The sequence below is a fragment of the Camelus bactrianus genome, chromosome 3 (genome assembly GCF_048773025.1).
Source record: "Camelus bactrianus isolate YW-2024 breed Bactrian camel chromosome 3, ASM4877302v1, whole genome shotgun sequence".
NCBI classification, from domain to species: Eukaryota; Metazoa; Chordata; class Mammalia; order Artiodactyla; family Camelidae; genus Camelus; species Camelus bactrianus.
In genome coordinates this window covers 161,714,376-161,728,845 of record NC_133541.1, presented here as the reverse complement: position 1 = coordinate 161,728,845, position 14,470 = coordinate 161,714,376, and the positions used below count along the sequence as shown (strand labels likewise).

The window sequence follows — 14,470 nt, the reverse complement described above, 5'->3', positions numbered from 1 at the left end:
TAGAAATGGTAACATTCTTGATATGTGTTAAACCGGGGGATGTGAAGGATTTAAAATTAGTCCCTAATGTGCATTGATTTTTTTAAAGACATCAATTTTATAGAAACTTTTGAAGAATTAAAGTGACAGAAAATTACAAAGCACCTTTTCCTTCTGGTAAGAAAGTGTTCTGTATTCCTTTATTGATGAATGTAACATAGAATCAGTACTAATATTGTTTGTATTGTACTTAGTGTTTACAGAGTGATTCACAGATATTCTCCTATTTCATCTGTGCAATGACCTCTGGAAGATAAGATTTCCTAGTTATGCTTTTTAATGTCTATTTTTAACTCTGTCTAAAAGCAGATTGAGCCCCATTTGCTCAATTTAGAAGGCTGGACTGATATTGTGTCAGAACATTCCATGAGGCAGAGGAAAGGAAGAGACTGGGGTTCTACATGATGGAAGCTGCTCCTGAAATGATTTGACCAGCAGTCTTATCCATTTTTCCCAAGGCTGGAAACAAAACATAACCCAAGACAAGGAAAACAAGGATCCCATGTGACTCCAGCCTTGGCACGTAGAGTCACTGCTGTCTTTCTGTGCCTTGGAGAGGAGGATGATTTGGGACTGTGTTCTACAAACTCTGTTTTGTTTATCTCCACAGTGTCTTGTTTTACTGGCATATGCTGTAACTTGATTTAAATTTCATAGCTTTAAAACAAAAATCAAGATCTCTTTATCATTTATTAACTATTTGGTAAAGAGTTTTTGGTGAATATTGAACTTTATTATTAGGTCTTACCATGGCAATGCACAACACCTAGTTCCCCAGATAACAGCAGTTGCTTAAACATGCTAAAATTGTATTTCCCTCTTACATAAAGAAGTCAAGCAATCGGTAGCCTAGGGCTGGTTTGCATGATGGCCACTGGGTCAGAGAACAAGATGCCTGTTATCTTCAGCCCATCAACCTGATGGCCCAAAGTGGCTGCCTGAGGGTCAACCATCAGGTCCACATTCCAGGCAGCAGAGAGGAGGGAAGAAAGGTGCTTCAGTTCCCTTTTGGGATGGTTCTGTAAAGTCCCAGGTAGCTTTCCTGCTTTTATCTTGCTTTAGACAGAGGGCTGAGAGACAGCTTGCTATGAGGTAAGCTCAACTCAGGACCAGCCTTCTCCCTCGAGGGGAGGGGAGGGAGTGCGCGGGGAGGAACCGATCATCCTGCACATGGTGTAAGACACCATGATGAGCCGCCGGGGGCCTCTGCAGTCCGCCCATTGCTTTGGGCTGCACTGAGCGGTTGGTAACGGTTGAGATTTTCACGTAGAGGTGCGTGTATGCTTGAACAATTGCTCGGTTCATTTAAACTAGTGGCTACCAGAGCACGTTGGAGAACAAATTTGTTCTCACCTTCTAGCCAGTGACCCTCCCGCCAGGTTGCTGTCCTGCTGTTCATTTCCACGTTATTTTCCAAGACTTCCAGAGGAAATGTAAGCAGCCTGATGCTCAAATGCTTTTCTGTGTGATTCCCCCCTTGTTCTTTGAAGGAAAAACAAATTGCCTAGAGAAGAGTGGACAAAATTCCAACCCTCCATTTCTTTAAAGCTCTGAGATTTGGTGTTAGGAAATAGAAGAAAATTCCAGAAACACCGTTAAGAAACATTATTTCTTTCAAATGTGATTTTTAACAGCAAAGGACAATATAATTTATAGAACAACTTTTAAGACAATTGAATTGGCAGTAAGTTCACATAATGAAACTTCCAACAAGTCTTTATATTTCTCCTGGAAATTCCTTGGCTATTGGTGTAAATTATTAATAATTAATATCAGCTTTCTATTCTTTCTCTTCCTGTAGTTGTAGAGTTACATGAAAATAGCTTGTTGTGTCACTGAGAAAGCCTCCTGGTCAGCCTTTTAGTTAAACAGCTTGTGTGCGTTTCGGTGGCAGGTGTGCTAAATAGTAGTTTTCAGGCACTTGGGGGATGCCCATCACACCAGCACTGTGGGAGCCTATTTCTCACCCACGACCAGGTGAGACCCTCCTTTCCTCCACTGCCTCGCCCAGCCCCCCGCATTCTGGTTATTTCTCACCACCCAATTTCATCAGATTCAGCCCTGCACAAGCAGAACAAGTCTTGGTTTCTCAAAGACCAGGATCTTAGTTCTAGGTTTTGTTAAAGGACAGTGTATAAAATCAGGCAAATTTATGTGTCTATTGAGGCCTCGGGATCTCTGCAATTAAAACAAGAAGTTGAGTTACAATACTATTCTTTTCCACTTCTGAATTTCTATAACTCCACACAATAGCTTTTTTATTAATTAGCTAAAAATTTTTCCAGAATATATTTTCCTAAGATTCACAAATATCTGTTACTTTATATTTAAAGATGCTATATTTAAAAAATGGAATAATTATTTACTTTTAAAAAGTAATTTAAGTCAAGAAATGTTTGATACTGAAAGTTTACTATGAGTTCAAGTATGTAAGCTTAATTTTTGTGGTACTGTCGTTAAAACACACAACGTGAGAGTTGTGGGTTAAGTTTTATCTGGGGCAAAATGAGGACCAGAGCCCAGGTGTCAGCATCTCAGAGAGCTCGGAGGAACTGCTCTGAATTTGAGGGGGAGTTCAGCATTATATGAGATTTCATTGAATGCAGGCGTGCAGTCAAGTGTACGTTAAGTCAGAGGCTGCTGCTATTCGAGGAACAGGTGTCTTTGTTAATGATTTTAGTGCTTTTCTAGATAGGAGGATATGCAAGAATTTGGGCTCATAAAATTTCCTGAAAATGTCTAACTATCTGAAAGATTTTCTGCCCATTTTCCCAGAGCACAGAGCGCCCCATTCCTGATCTCCACCCTGAACTACTTTCAGAGGGTGTTCAAGGTCAGCAGCTGCAGTGGCTCATGACTTAATCAAATCAGAGGTAGATGACAAGTGCCAATTTTTAGTTGACAATATGTATATATTGTAGGAAAAAAATGTTACTTTCCAACCCTACCCCTGTTTTACTTTTAGTTAGAGGTCAACTGATAACTGTTAGATGACTTAAGTCAGATGAGGGGTGAAGGAGTCGTCTCGTGAGCCGGCCAGTGCTCTATGTCAGCCTCCTTGATCACATTCAATTTTCTTTCTGTTCAAACATCATGCATCTGATTTTATGAAGTTTGGAGACTGTCCTGAGCACATGGGGTCTGGAAGTGGCCCTGTTCCTGTGGTCTTTGTTTATTCTGTGAATTATGGTGTGAATCTTTATGTGCCCAAGCTTCAACATAATTTCAAACTTTAAGGATTTAAATATGGGAGATGGATGCCAAGTTCTGGGAATAGATTTTCAGGATAACAGCCAGGATTGGTAAAAAGTAGGGAGAATGGATACAGCCTTTAAAAAAGAAAAGTTATTTTACAATTTCTGGCAGATAAATTAAAGTCCTCGTTGGGATTCTATCAGGAATGTTTAATTGGGAGACCTACCTCCCATTTTCATGAAATAAAATAATTTTATTATTTGTTTAGTGCCTACTGTCTAACAAATAAGTATCCCCTTTGCATATATTTTTATCATTTAATCTCTACAAAGATTCCCTGGAAAACACACGTGTCACAGGTGAGGGAACCAATATCATCCAGGGTAAGTGGCTGGAAGGCAGATGGGTTGGAGGGCTTACCCTCCTTCAGGCTGAGACAGAGACACCAAGGTTTATTGACAAGCTTGTTGTTGAAGTTGTTTATTTAATACTTTGCTTCCTTGATGAATTGGATCTCTTGAAATTGTTTATGTCTGGCTTATCTTCCCCTCTCTCCTCTGCCTCAGGACTTCTCCTCGTAAGTAGTATGAATTCAGCCTGAGCTGATTCAGGAAAATCAGAAAATAAAAAATTAGCCCACACAAATGACTTCTTAGTCCTTGTAATTCAGTACTTCCTAAAATTCTCAGAAACGCAAGGAAGGTGTGTTACCTCGGGGACTGAGTGCATTTGAAGAGTGAGAAATGTTAAGTGTGATATGGTAAATGCGCAGGCTCTATAGACAAAGATCCGGGTTTGGATACTGGCTCCATCAAGTACTGGAAACATGACCACCTACAGCCTCAGTTTCTTCATGTGTTAAATGGGCTGATGGAGCTCACGTCCAAGTGGTCAGGTCAAAATGAGATGGTACGAGTGACTCTCAGGCAGAATGCTTGGCAAAGTGCTAGTTGCTCTTGCTGGTTTATAATGTCCTCTTAGGTAATTCCGTTGTCCATTGGCTTGAGAATACCTCCTCATTTGATTTAAGAAAAATAGCATACCTTAAGAATTTTAAAATAAGGAATGAAGATTTACTGATTAATGCTGGGTGTATTTTTATAGGTCATTTATTAAAAAAAAAAAGTAGGAGTTCTCTAAAGAGAATTTATTCAGTGTGCCTAGAATATGATTCAGTTAAAAATGGTTTTCCTTTAAATACTTTTCAGAAATTTTCTGTGATATTTTTCTTGAAAAGTACTTGAAGATTTCTGAGGAGGTTTTACATTTAGAAAAGTTTATTCTTGTAACAATTGACACATTAAATAAATGATTCATATCCCTGGACAGCATAAAGCACTGGCTTTTTTTTTTTAATATATATAATTTTGGTGGTTAGTTCTATGACATTTTATTGGGTAGAACTATCTCCCATTTCCATTTTACAGGCAGAGAAGATGAGTCATACGATACTCACTATACAAGAGAAGCAGAGGCTTATTAATTTGGGCAGAAGTGTAAAAGGGTGTGGAGAAAAAAATCGTTGACTCACAAACTGGACGCATTCTGTGGTGCTGTGCAGCTGAAACGGATTTGATTTTGCTTCTGGGTTGTCCTAGGTTTTGGCACATGTGCCTGGAAATGTCTGTCGGGCAAAGATGCTTACTTAAGAAGGTTGTCATTGTAAATGTTCTTAAGAGTATTAAACAAATTCCACAGCAAATAAATGAACATGTTTGGAAGGTTTTCCACCCTCATGTAATTTCCAGAAAACAGACATGATTCACTTGCTAAACCAAACACACAGGTATAGTAATGAGCCTGGCTCACATGACTGGACAGCACGGAGGGAGCCTCATCTATTGGCGTGGGTTACGCTGCAGGAAGCGCAACTGAAATTTTAATTAGAATTTATTTACAGCGAGTGCTGCTTCCGCGTTTTTCTCCCCAAAGTAAGGAAGCGCCCTCAATGCCTGGCCATTAGTCTGCAGAGCCCCGCGGCTCACACACTCCCCTGCTCATCAGGAGGCTGATGGAGCCAGTTTGCTTAGACACACTTAGCTACACTCGCAGCGGGGATCATCAGTCTCTTCTGTGTGTTGATCTCCACGTGCAGGGGAGAAAATCGACTTTTGCTGCCGACAAACGCTAATTGACTACCAGTTGTTTCAGAGGGACTGTGATGTTGAAAACTGGTGTCCCATTCATTTTTATATGTTGGATGCTGACAAATTTCACGGCATCACCTTCACGGTAAGTACACCCACCAGGGAGGGTGTCGGAGTTTGAATCTGTGTGTTTTAGTATTCAGATCCTGGCACTGGTCAGTTTACAGTGTTCTCGCTGGGTTTGGGAGACTGTTTCTGGAGCGATTTCTTTGGCTTCCAATAAATTTGCAAAGCCGTCTCCTTCAGTCGATTTCTGATGAGTTGAGTTGGGAGGGGCATGTGAAATTGGGGCGAGTAGAGAGGTGCAATGATAACTAGCCACCATCTGGTTACCTTTCATTTTTTGTGGGCCAAAAATGCTTGTCTTCTTTTCTTTTCTCCTCAATTCATCCCTTCAGGTCAGGGAGTCGTCTTCAAGAATTTCTTCCTAAAATGTAAAGTAATGATGAAGGCAGTGTGTTTCTGTGGTTGATTTCATTTGATTTGCTTTCATTGTTAAAGATTTTCTGGTGAGGTTCTTATGAGCTCTTAAAAGCTGGAAGAGCTGCAATACCAAGGAGAGAAAGTCAGAGAAATGAGTCAGCGGCCCCTGTGAGGTCTGGGGGACGAGGGCAGGAGGTGGGGCGGAGGCAGCACCGTGGCCTCACCTGCAGCCCTGAGGGCAACGTGTACATGTAAAGCCAGAGTCTCTTGTCACCATGTGTTCTAACAGGACTCCCACTAAAGGAATGCGAGGAGATTTGGGGAGGCCTTAACTTTTACCCTCTTGCCAAACATCTTTAATGCTGACTGTATTTATTCAAGATGACACAGAGATCACCTGCAGAGTGTGAGGAAGCGGTGCTTGCTTCCTGTCTTGCCCGCCCCAGGCTCACTCATCAGACACCTGATTCTTGCAGGCACTGCAGTGCCCGTGGGGGGAGCTCTGCTCCTCGGGGAGCTGGGCACGGCAGTGCGCACACTGAAGCCGGCCGCACCATCGCTGATCCCACTCCAAATGGTGAGATGAGCCCTTTGTGTAAGTAGTAGAGGTGGGATCCAGAGTCTTCCTGTGTTTAAGGAGTTCTGCAGTAAAGCCAACTTGGAGGAAAGAAAGAAAATGCCTACTGTTCCATGACTGTGTCCTAAGGGTTTAAAGCTCACTGTGGAGCACACGTGAGATCTCATTCAGTAAACACTCTGGGGTCTTGATTCTGACTTGTCTTGAATTTGGCATTCTCATGTTATTTCTCTTAAAATATGTCTAAGCAATCATTTTTGTTTGATGGTTATGTGTGCATAAGGGTCCTGAAGAAACTGTTGTGGATGGAAGTGTGGGTACCAGAAGGGCTGGTGGCCCTGGGGGCTGCCCGAGCTCCACACCATTTGTTACCAGCAGTCTTTCAGATTGCATCTTATTCCAGAGCTCATCGGGGCTCCCATCTCTCACTACGTGTCTTGAGAGAATATTTGTTCAGAGGGGAGGGGACGGGGTGCTTCCAAGTTTGGGTTCTGGGGTTCCCTGTCTAAAGGTGGCACTGGAACAAATCATTTATTCATGGAGTAATGAAGCCCCCCAGTCTCGTGGCTAATTGGGACTCCCTGTCCTTCTTCATTTTAGGAGCTGGAGGGCTTGGGTTAGGCCCCCAAACCTGTTTTTTGGTGAGCTTTCAGTCTTATAACTCCACCTGGGTTGTCCCATTTCAGTCACATGACTTTGATTTTTGCAGGTAGGTGTTAATCCTGGATAGTGCCTGGGACTTCATGGTTTCCCCTACAGTAGGGACACTGAAGAAAGTTCACCCCATGAGGTGTGTTCGGGGGCCTCGAGGACAAGTAGGGACCCACAGACAGATGTCTGGATGGGTGGCGATCAGGCCCAAGTCTTGGAAGAACAGAGATTCCATTACTGTTTTAACAGTGAAATTGAAGGAGTAATTCTGGAAGGTCTGATGCAACTGAGATTAAAATTATTATATGGTTTTTATTGTTAGCAGGAGTGGTTTTTAACCCTTAGACCCAGTCCCCCCTATTGACAATAAATATTTTTTAACCTTTCTTTTCTGGTGCCCAGAAGTGAACGTCATAATAATGTAAAGTAACTATAAATATGATAAACAAATAGACAGGTAGATGGAAAGATGTTTTGCCTAAATTCTTATATTATGGGGTATTTTATATTCTATGCTAATTAGTGACCACTCAGGACAAAAGGCACATACAAAGGGAGTCACTTCTAATAAACTATTTTTCCAACCCTTACCTAACTGGGAAACAAGTGGCTTCAGAATGTTAGAGCACCTCCCAAGTCCCTGGGGAAATCTCCTTGTCAGAGTTACACTTGCTGATGGTGTCCTGTGCCAAGTGAAAGCAAATGCGGTTCGGAAGCTGCCCGGAGGCTGACTCCGGGGATTCCTTCTCCGTCGCAGCTGTGAGGGAGCCTTGTCTTTCCTGACCACAATCAAAGAGGCGATTTTGAATCTCTTAAAACTGCCATACCAGTGTATATCACAACCCTCACAAGATACATTGAATAAAGTAGAAAAATTTAAGTGTCTCCTTTAGGATAGAAATAGGGTATAAAAGAAATAAATTAAAAAATTCTAGTGCCCGAATAAGTGCTACATTACACTGGCTGCATTATAAGGTTAGAAAACTTCATTACTGCTTTACATACCACATCTTGTATTTAGATTTTATTTTTCTTTTTTTCCCTAAAGAAAAAACAATCATTTGATGAGTTCTTGTGTCAGAGGTGATGAGAAGAGAGCAAGTGTAAAACCGGGAATCGTGGTGCTGGTTAGTCTAAGACCATCTCCGTCACTGCGCAGATCATCTTTACTCATTTTCCTGCACTTTTTGGAATCACCTTCTCACTTGGAAAAACTCCCGTGTCAGTTGGATTTGCTAGTAAAACAATTATTTTTCTTACCTAGAACATCAGTGATGTTTTCAAGATGATAAAAAAAATTTGCCCATGGCATTTAAACAGTTGCTTGTTCTCGTAACTCATGGCTCACGGTCTCGTATTTGTCACAATTGGAACTGTGTTTTCTTTCTGCAAATTCTCATTGCTTTGGTGACGCAGGGACACTTGTCCTTACTGGATGGAGTATGATAGTATTTTTTTGCATTCTCTCCCTAAATCTGGAGTCCTGTGTTATGTTTCCTGTTAACTTAAAAAATAGGAATATTGTTATTTACCTAAATATCTAACCTCACACCAGTGGTGCATATCAAATTGGTCCAAATGGGAATTCCAATATTAAATGAGACAGTAATTTCACAACCCACTTTTCCAAAAATTTGGATTGATGGTTCAATTATACCAGGGACATTAGCTGTTTTAATTGAATCAATCATTGCTTTCTTCAATAAAATTTTCCATTCCATCTGCTCTTTTGGTTTATTGTTCTTCAGTGTTTCATTTGCTTTCTTTCCCAAAAATATATGATTTTGGCATTTGTCATTGAAAACCCTTACTGGTTTTGCTACCTCACGCTGGAGAGGAAGGCTTGTGACTGTTTTATAGTCACTGGTTTCATGGTTGTATGAGTGCTTAATGCCACGTTGCAGGGGTGTGGAGAACTAATGAATTGTGTACATAAAAGGCTTAGTCTACACTGAGTGCAGGGTTAGTATTCGCAGCCCATGTCATCAGTATCATAATTAATCCATTACAATCATCCTCTATTAATCAGTGTTTTCCTTCTAACGTCTCCAGGAGAGGAAATGTAGTAGTCTAAATGCAAATCTTTGCCAAACTTTCAGTCAATTCAAAACCTTTAAAGCTTTGCTGTCAATAGGACTGTGTGCCTTCTATCCCTAATTCTGCTCCTCCTGACCCAGGACGCGGTCTCCACAGCTGATGATCCATGAGACACTGGATTCTTGGTCCCATGGCTCTGTGTGTTCTGGGACTTCTGGGGACTTCAGCACTGTTTTACGGGCTTTGGGTCCCACCTCTTCATAGCATTGCTGAGATGAGATCTGTGGATTCACCCTCATTCTTGACTGTATGGTGCATTTTTTCTAGAACCAACACACGCCACCGTGGCAGCACTACTTTGAACACGTGCTGGGGCAGGGTGTGCTTGTCATTTCTTGGGTTTAAATTTTCTGTTCTAATTTCTATAATGGGGTATATTGACAGATACACTCCATGTAAACAGAAGCTCTGTGGGGTTTTCAGCAACTTCTAAGAGCATAAATATTCCTGAAGCAGCTAATCTTCCTCCCAACAAGTGAGGAGCAAGCCGGCAAGTCCTGGGTGCCTGTGGCGGCCAAGCTGTGCAGCCCAGGCTGCTCACCGAGGAACAAGGAGAAAATCTTAAAAACCTACTTCCATGCTGTCTTTCACAGAATCTCAGAAATGAACGTTTTAATATCTAAAGAGGGGTGTTTTTTTAAAAAAAAATTTTATTTTTTTCCTTTTTCAGTTTTATCAGGTAGAATTTTTACAGTTCAACTTCACATACACATATTGCATGTAAATACATGTATAGAGCATACTGCAGTTTTTAGTTTACATATATGTACTAATTATTGTTTCATAAGAAGAGATTAGAGCTTTAGATTTTTAAAATTAGTTACCAGAGGAATAAGGACATCTACAAAAGAATAAACAGAATATGGTAATCCAATCACAAAGGACAGTCAGATGTGCTTGCATATATTCAAAAAATCAAAACAATATTTAGTTCATTTGTGGTCTTATTATTATTGCTATTAATTTTAGATTCCCCATAAATGAAGTCATATGGCATTTTTCTTTCTCTTTCCACCCCACTTCACTTAGAATGACAGTCTTCAGGTCCATCCATATTGCTGCAAATGGCATCTTTTATGGCTGAGTAGTATTCCATTGTATATATGTATCACCTCGTCTTTATCCAGTCATGTGCTGATGGACATTTGTGTTGTTTACATGTTCCTTGTTCTATGTCCCTTCTGGCAACAATTACGGATTTTAAATATTTTCCACCTTAAAATCCTTCCTGAAGGAGATGTGGTAACTGGAATCAAAAACAGTTACAGCACAGGGTTGTTTGTGATGGCCTTGGGGGCTTGGTAGAAAGGTTGGCAGAAAGGATTTCAGATTCTGATCAAATGAGTCCTCCTCTTGTAGCCCTGCTGACCGCCTCTCTCACGGCCTGCCCTACAAGTCTGACCAGTCCCTTCTGTGAATCCTACTGTATTGTGCACAAAATTTGTCCAATTGGTGTCATCCAGTAGGGACCTTAAAGAGGCACCCAAGCTCCTGTGTTGGTTTCTTCCATCAGCCCTTACTTCCTTGGGAGCCAGGACTGTCTCATTGCCCCAAGGATCCCTAATGCCTAGTGAGATGCATGATAAAGCTGGTACTTAATGAGCACATGGGTCAAATGGAAAAACCTGATCAAAAAAAGGCCCTCATTTTTCAGACATGCCTACTTGAGCACATAGGGTAAAATGACATGTCTTCTTGGATTTGCTGTCAAATACTTCAACAAAGGACAAATAAAAGAACAAAGGTCTGAATAAAGGAAATATGGAAAAGTTTGTGAATTCCTTAATCTGGGTGATTGGCTTATTGTACTATACTTACTCATGTATACTTAAGTTAGTTTATAATTTTACTGTCATTAGCTGAATAGCAAGTATTAATACGTATTAATTGAAATCCTTAGAACTGAACAAACTTACCCCACACAAAATCCTTAATATCCTAGTAGTTTGTCTTTCAGAAATCTTTTCCCACAAAGACAGGAAAAAAGGGAAAGGCAGATCCGTGCAGTATTTCCACGTTGTCAAAAGACCAAAGGCCGATACAAAAGAAGAGATTGTAAAAAATATAAAGAGGCTGAAATCAATGTCCGGAAAACCTAGCTAACAATCCTAAATGGCCCAACTTAACTAACCTCAGCACTGCTGCATCAAGAATGGGGCAAATAGCACCTAGTGGATTTTTTTTAATAAATAAATAATAATCCAGTTCCTACCACAGGCAATTATGATAAGACTGAGTATAATTTCTAACACCAACTAGTGTACAAATCATAATTTCTACTTGATTCAAACTGCTTCTTCTATAAAATTTGAATCTTTTTATTCTTAAGACAGATTTGTGGCCTATGACCAAGTGATAAAATTTTCAACTGGCTTGTATTAAAAAAGTTCACCATAGTGAGAGTTTATTACATCAAGTATTCCTTTTTGGGAAACCCATGTGCCTTGTCACTCTCTTTCATAAGATTTCCTGTGGAAAATTCAATCCTTCATTCAGGAAAAGGCTGAGCAATATACCTCATGGAAAACCTTCATAAACTGCAACACAAGAAAATGAAAATGACAGTGAGCAGCCCGTGAAGCCGGCAGACACGCAGCGCACGGCTGTGTTCCCGCCTCGAATTTCTGTAACCAGCAGGGAAAATGTGCATTTCAAGAAATAGACATAAACACTTTTCAGGACCTGAGCACACAATTTCCCTTTCAGGGTTTAGTGGGCTTCCATTTAATTCTATGAGAAATGTTTAAAACAACAGAACAACAGCTGAGATTGGGTTTAAAGTAACTTTTATGTCTTAGTGAAAATAAAGCCAACTGATAGTTATCATTTTTACTTTATTTGATCTCACTCTCTTACTTTACCTCCCCAACCTCCTCCAGAAAATGATTGTGAACATCCCCTCCTGTGTCAGAAGGCTAAGTAGAAAGTACCAATCAAATGGAGGTGTGCTTTGTTGTTTTATTTTTCAAAACAAACAAGTTTCATTCATGTGATTTAATAATTTACATCAGAAACAAAGTCTACTCAATAAATGGTAGCCAACACATGTCATCATAGCTGCTCATCAGGTTTGGCCCCACGTTACACACTTTTACATGGACATGTGCCATGTGCTGTCATGGGAAATGGTGAGTGGGGACAGGGCCTCTGCTCTCACAGGGCAGACAGCCTGGTGGAGGAGGTGGTGTTCAATCATTGCCCTTTTTTTTTTTAATATACTTACAAATTATGGGAAATGCTATATAAAAAGAACAAAATGAGTCAATGAAAGTGAAAAATACAAGGACAGTATTTAGGCAGAGGGAAGACAGGGAACCTCTTTGAAGAGCTGACACTCCACTGAGACCCAAAGGACAACTCCGGTGCTGCAGGTGAAGGGCAGGGACACATTGATAAGGGGCTGATATCCAGAATATACCAAAATCTCTTTAAACTCAACAAGAAGGATGAACAACCTGATTAAAAAATGAGCAAAATGCCTGACACAGACCTCATCAAAGAAAAAATCTAGATGCCAAAGAAATCTATGGAAAGGTGCTCCCCAGCATCTATCATCAAGGGGATGCAGACTGAAACAGCGAGGTACCACTGCACACCTGTCAGAACTGCCAAAACGCAGAACGCTGACAGCACCGAATGCTGGTGAGGATTTGGAGCATCAGGAATTCTCATGCATTGCTGGTGGGAATGTAAAATGGCCCAGATACTTTGGAAGACGGTCTGGCAATTTTTTACAAAACTAAATGTACTCCTAACACATGATCCGGCAACTGTGCTCCTTGGTGTTTACTCGACGAAATGGAAACTTATGTCCACACACAAAACTGCATACAGGTGTTAATAGCAGCTTTATTCATAATCACCAGAACTCAGAAGCAACTAAGCTGTTCTTCATTAGGTGAATGGATTAACTGTGGTCCAGCCAGAAAATGGACTATTATTTGGTGCTAAAATGAAATGAGTTATCAAGGCATGGAAAGACATGGAGGAACCTTAAATGCATATTACTAAGTGAAAGAAGCCAATCTGGCAAGGTTCCGCAACTGTCTGATTCCAACTGTATGGTGTTCTGGGAAAGGGAAAACCACAGAGACTAAAAGATCAGTGGCTGTCAGAGGCTAGAGGGGAAGGAGCAATGAATGAGGTGCAGCACGGACCATTTTAAGGTCACTAAGACAGACTACTCTGTATGATGCTGTGACGGTGGATACATGTCATTGCACATCTGTCCAAACCCACAGAGTGCACACCACCAAGTGTAAATCCTAGTGTCAAGTCTGGGCTCTGGGTGATGATGACGTGTCAGTGCAGGTTCACCCAGTGTCGCAAATGCATGCTCTGTTGCAGGCGTCAATAATGAAGAGGCTGTGGGGACAAACTGCAGTTCATACACTGAATCCAGCCCCAGACACAGCTGTTAATAAAGCTCTGTGGGTGTGTGGAATATCCGGATGATCTGGCGTCTGAACAGCAGAGCTGAGCAGCTGCACCAGAGATCAGGAGGTTTGCAGACACTGAAATACTTACTCCCAAGCCCTTGACAGAAAAAGTCTGCTGAGCCCTATTCTAAACGAATCAGAATTCACCCTGATGAGACAGGACAGCAGGGCCCAAACCAGGCATGGTTAATGGGACTGAAGCAATGTTTTAGTTCGAACACCTTTGCTGAAGTCCTGCAGATCCAGCGACAGACTGTAGCCAGGAAGCGTCTGCAGAAGGAGTCGGTAGCAGGCCTTCCCGCCAGGCTCCGTAATGCCGGGGGCCACGCGCTGCACGGGGGCCACCCTCTTGAAGAAGGAGGACTTGCGGTGGAAGCCGATCAACTCATAGACCTCGGAGAGGATGCTGCACTGCTGAATTCTCTCCTAGGAATGCTGAAGCACAGGGAGAAAAGCAACAAGCATTTGAACGAAACATGTAATGGAAAAAATACCCGTAAAAAATTTTCCCTTAAAACAGAGACCCAACGATACAGGAAGGAAGAGGAAGGCTGACTTCATGCACTGATGGGACCGGATGCAGAAATGCAGGGAAGCAGCGCTGTGCAGATGCTCCAGACCCACTCTGGGCCCCACCTTTCCGCGTTCCGCCTCTCCTTTTACTAGAAAGGTCCGTATTCCCTGAAACAGAGGAATCTGCTACCTAAACATGGGACACAGAGAAGGGAAATAGGAAAAGGACGGGAAAGTAAAGGAACAAAAGTTCATCTACACCCTAGGGTTTGGGCGGGACTTTCACCAAACACACAACCTCTCATAGCACATAGCACACAGTGAGAGGCTGACAGAGTGACTGCGACTTCTGCTCCTTAAACACCAGCTACCTGCCAGCACACGCTGTG

The 14,470-nt window shown here is 41.6% G+C and overlaps 1 long non-coding RNA gene across 1 annotated transcript in view; it reads right to left on the bottom strand.

Moving 5' to 3' along the window:
- Positions 1 to 12,073: 12,073 nt before the first annotated feature.
- LOC141577227 (uncharacterized) overlaps positions 12,074 to 14,470 on the bottom strand; it is an 86,610-nt gene continuing 84,213 nt past the window's right edge. The window contains exon 11 of the long non-coding RNA XR_012506089.1: positions 12,074 to 14,003. This is a non-coding gene — a long non-coding RNA (uncharacterized LOC141577227). The remainder of the gene's footprint in view (positions 14,004 to 14,470) is intronic.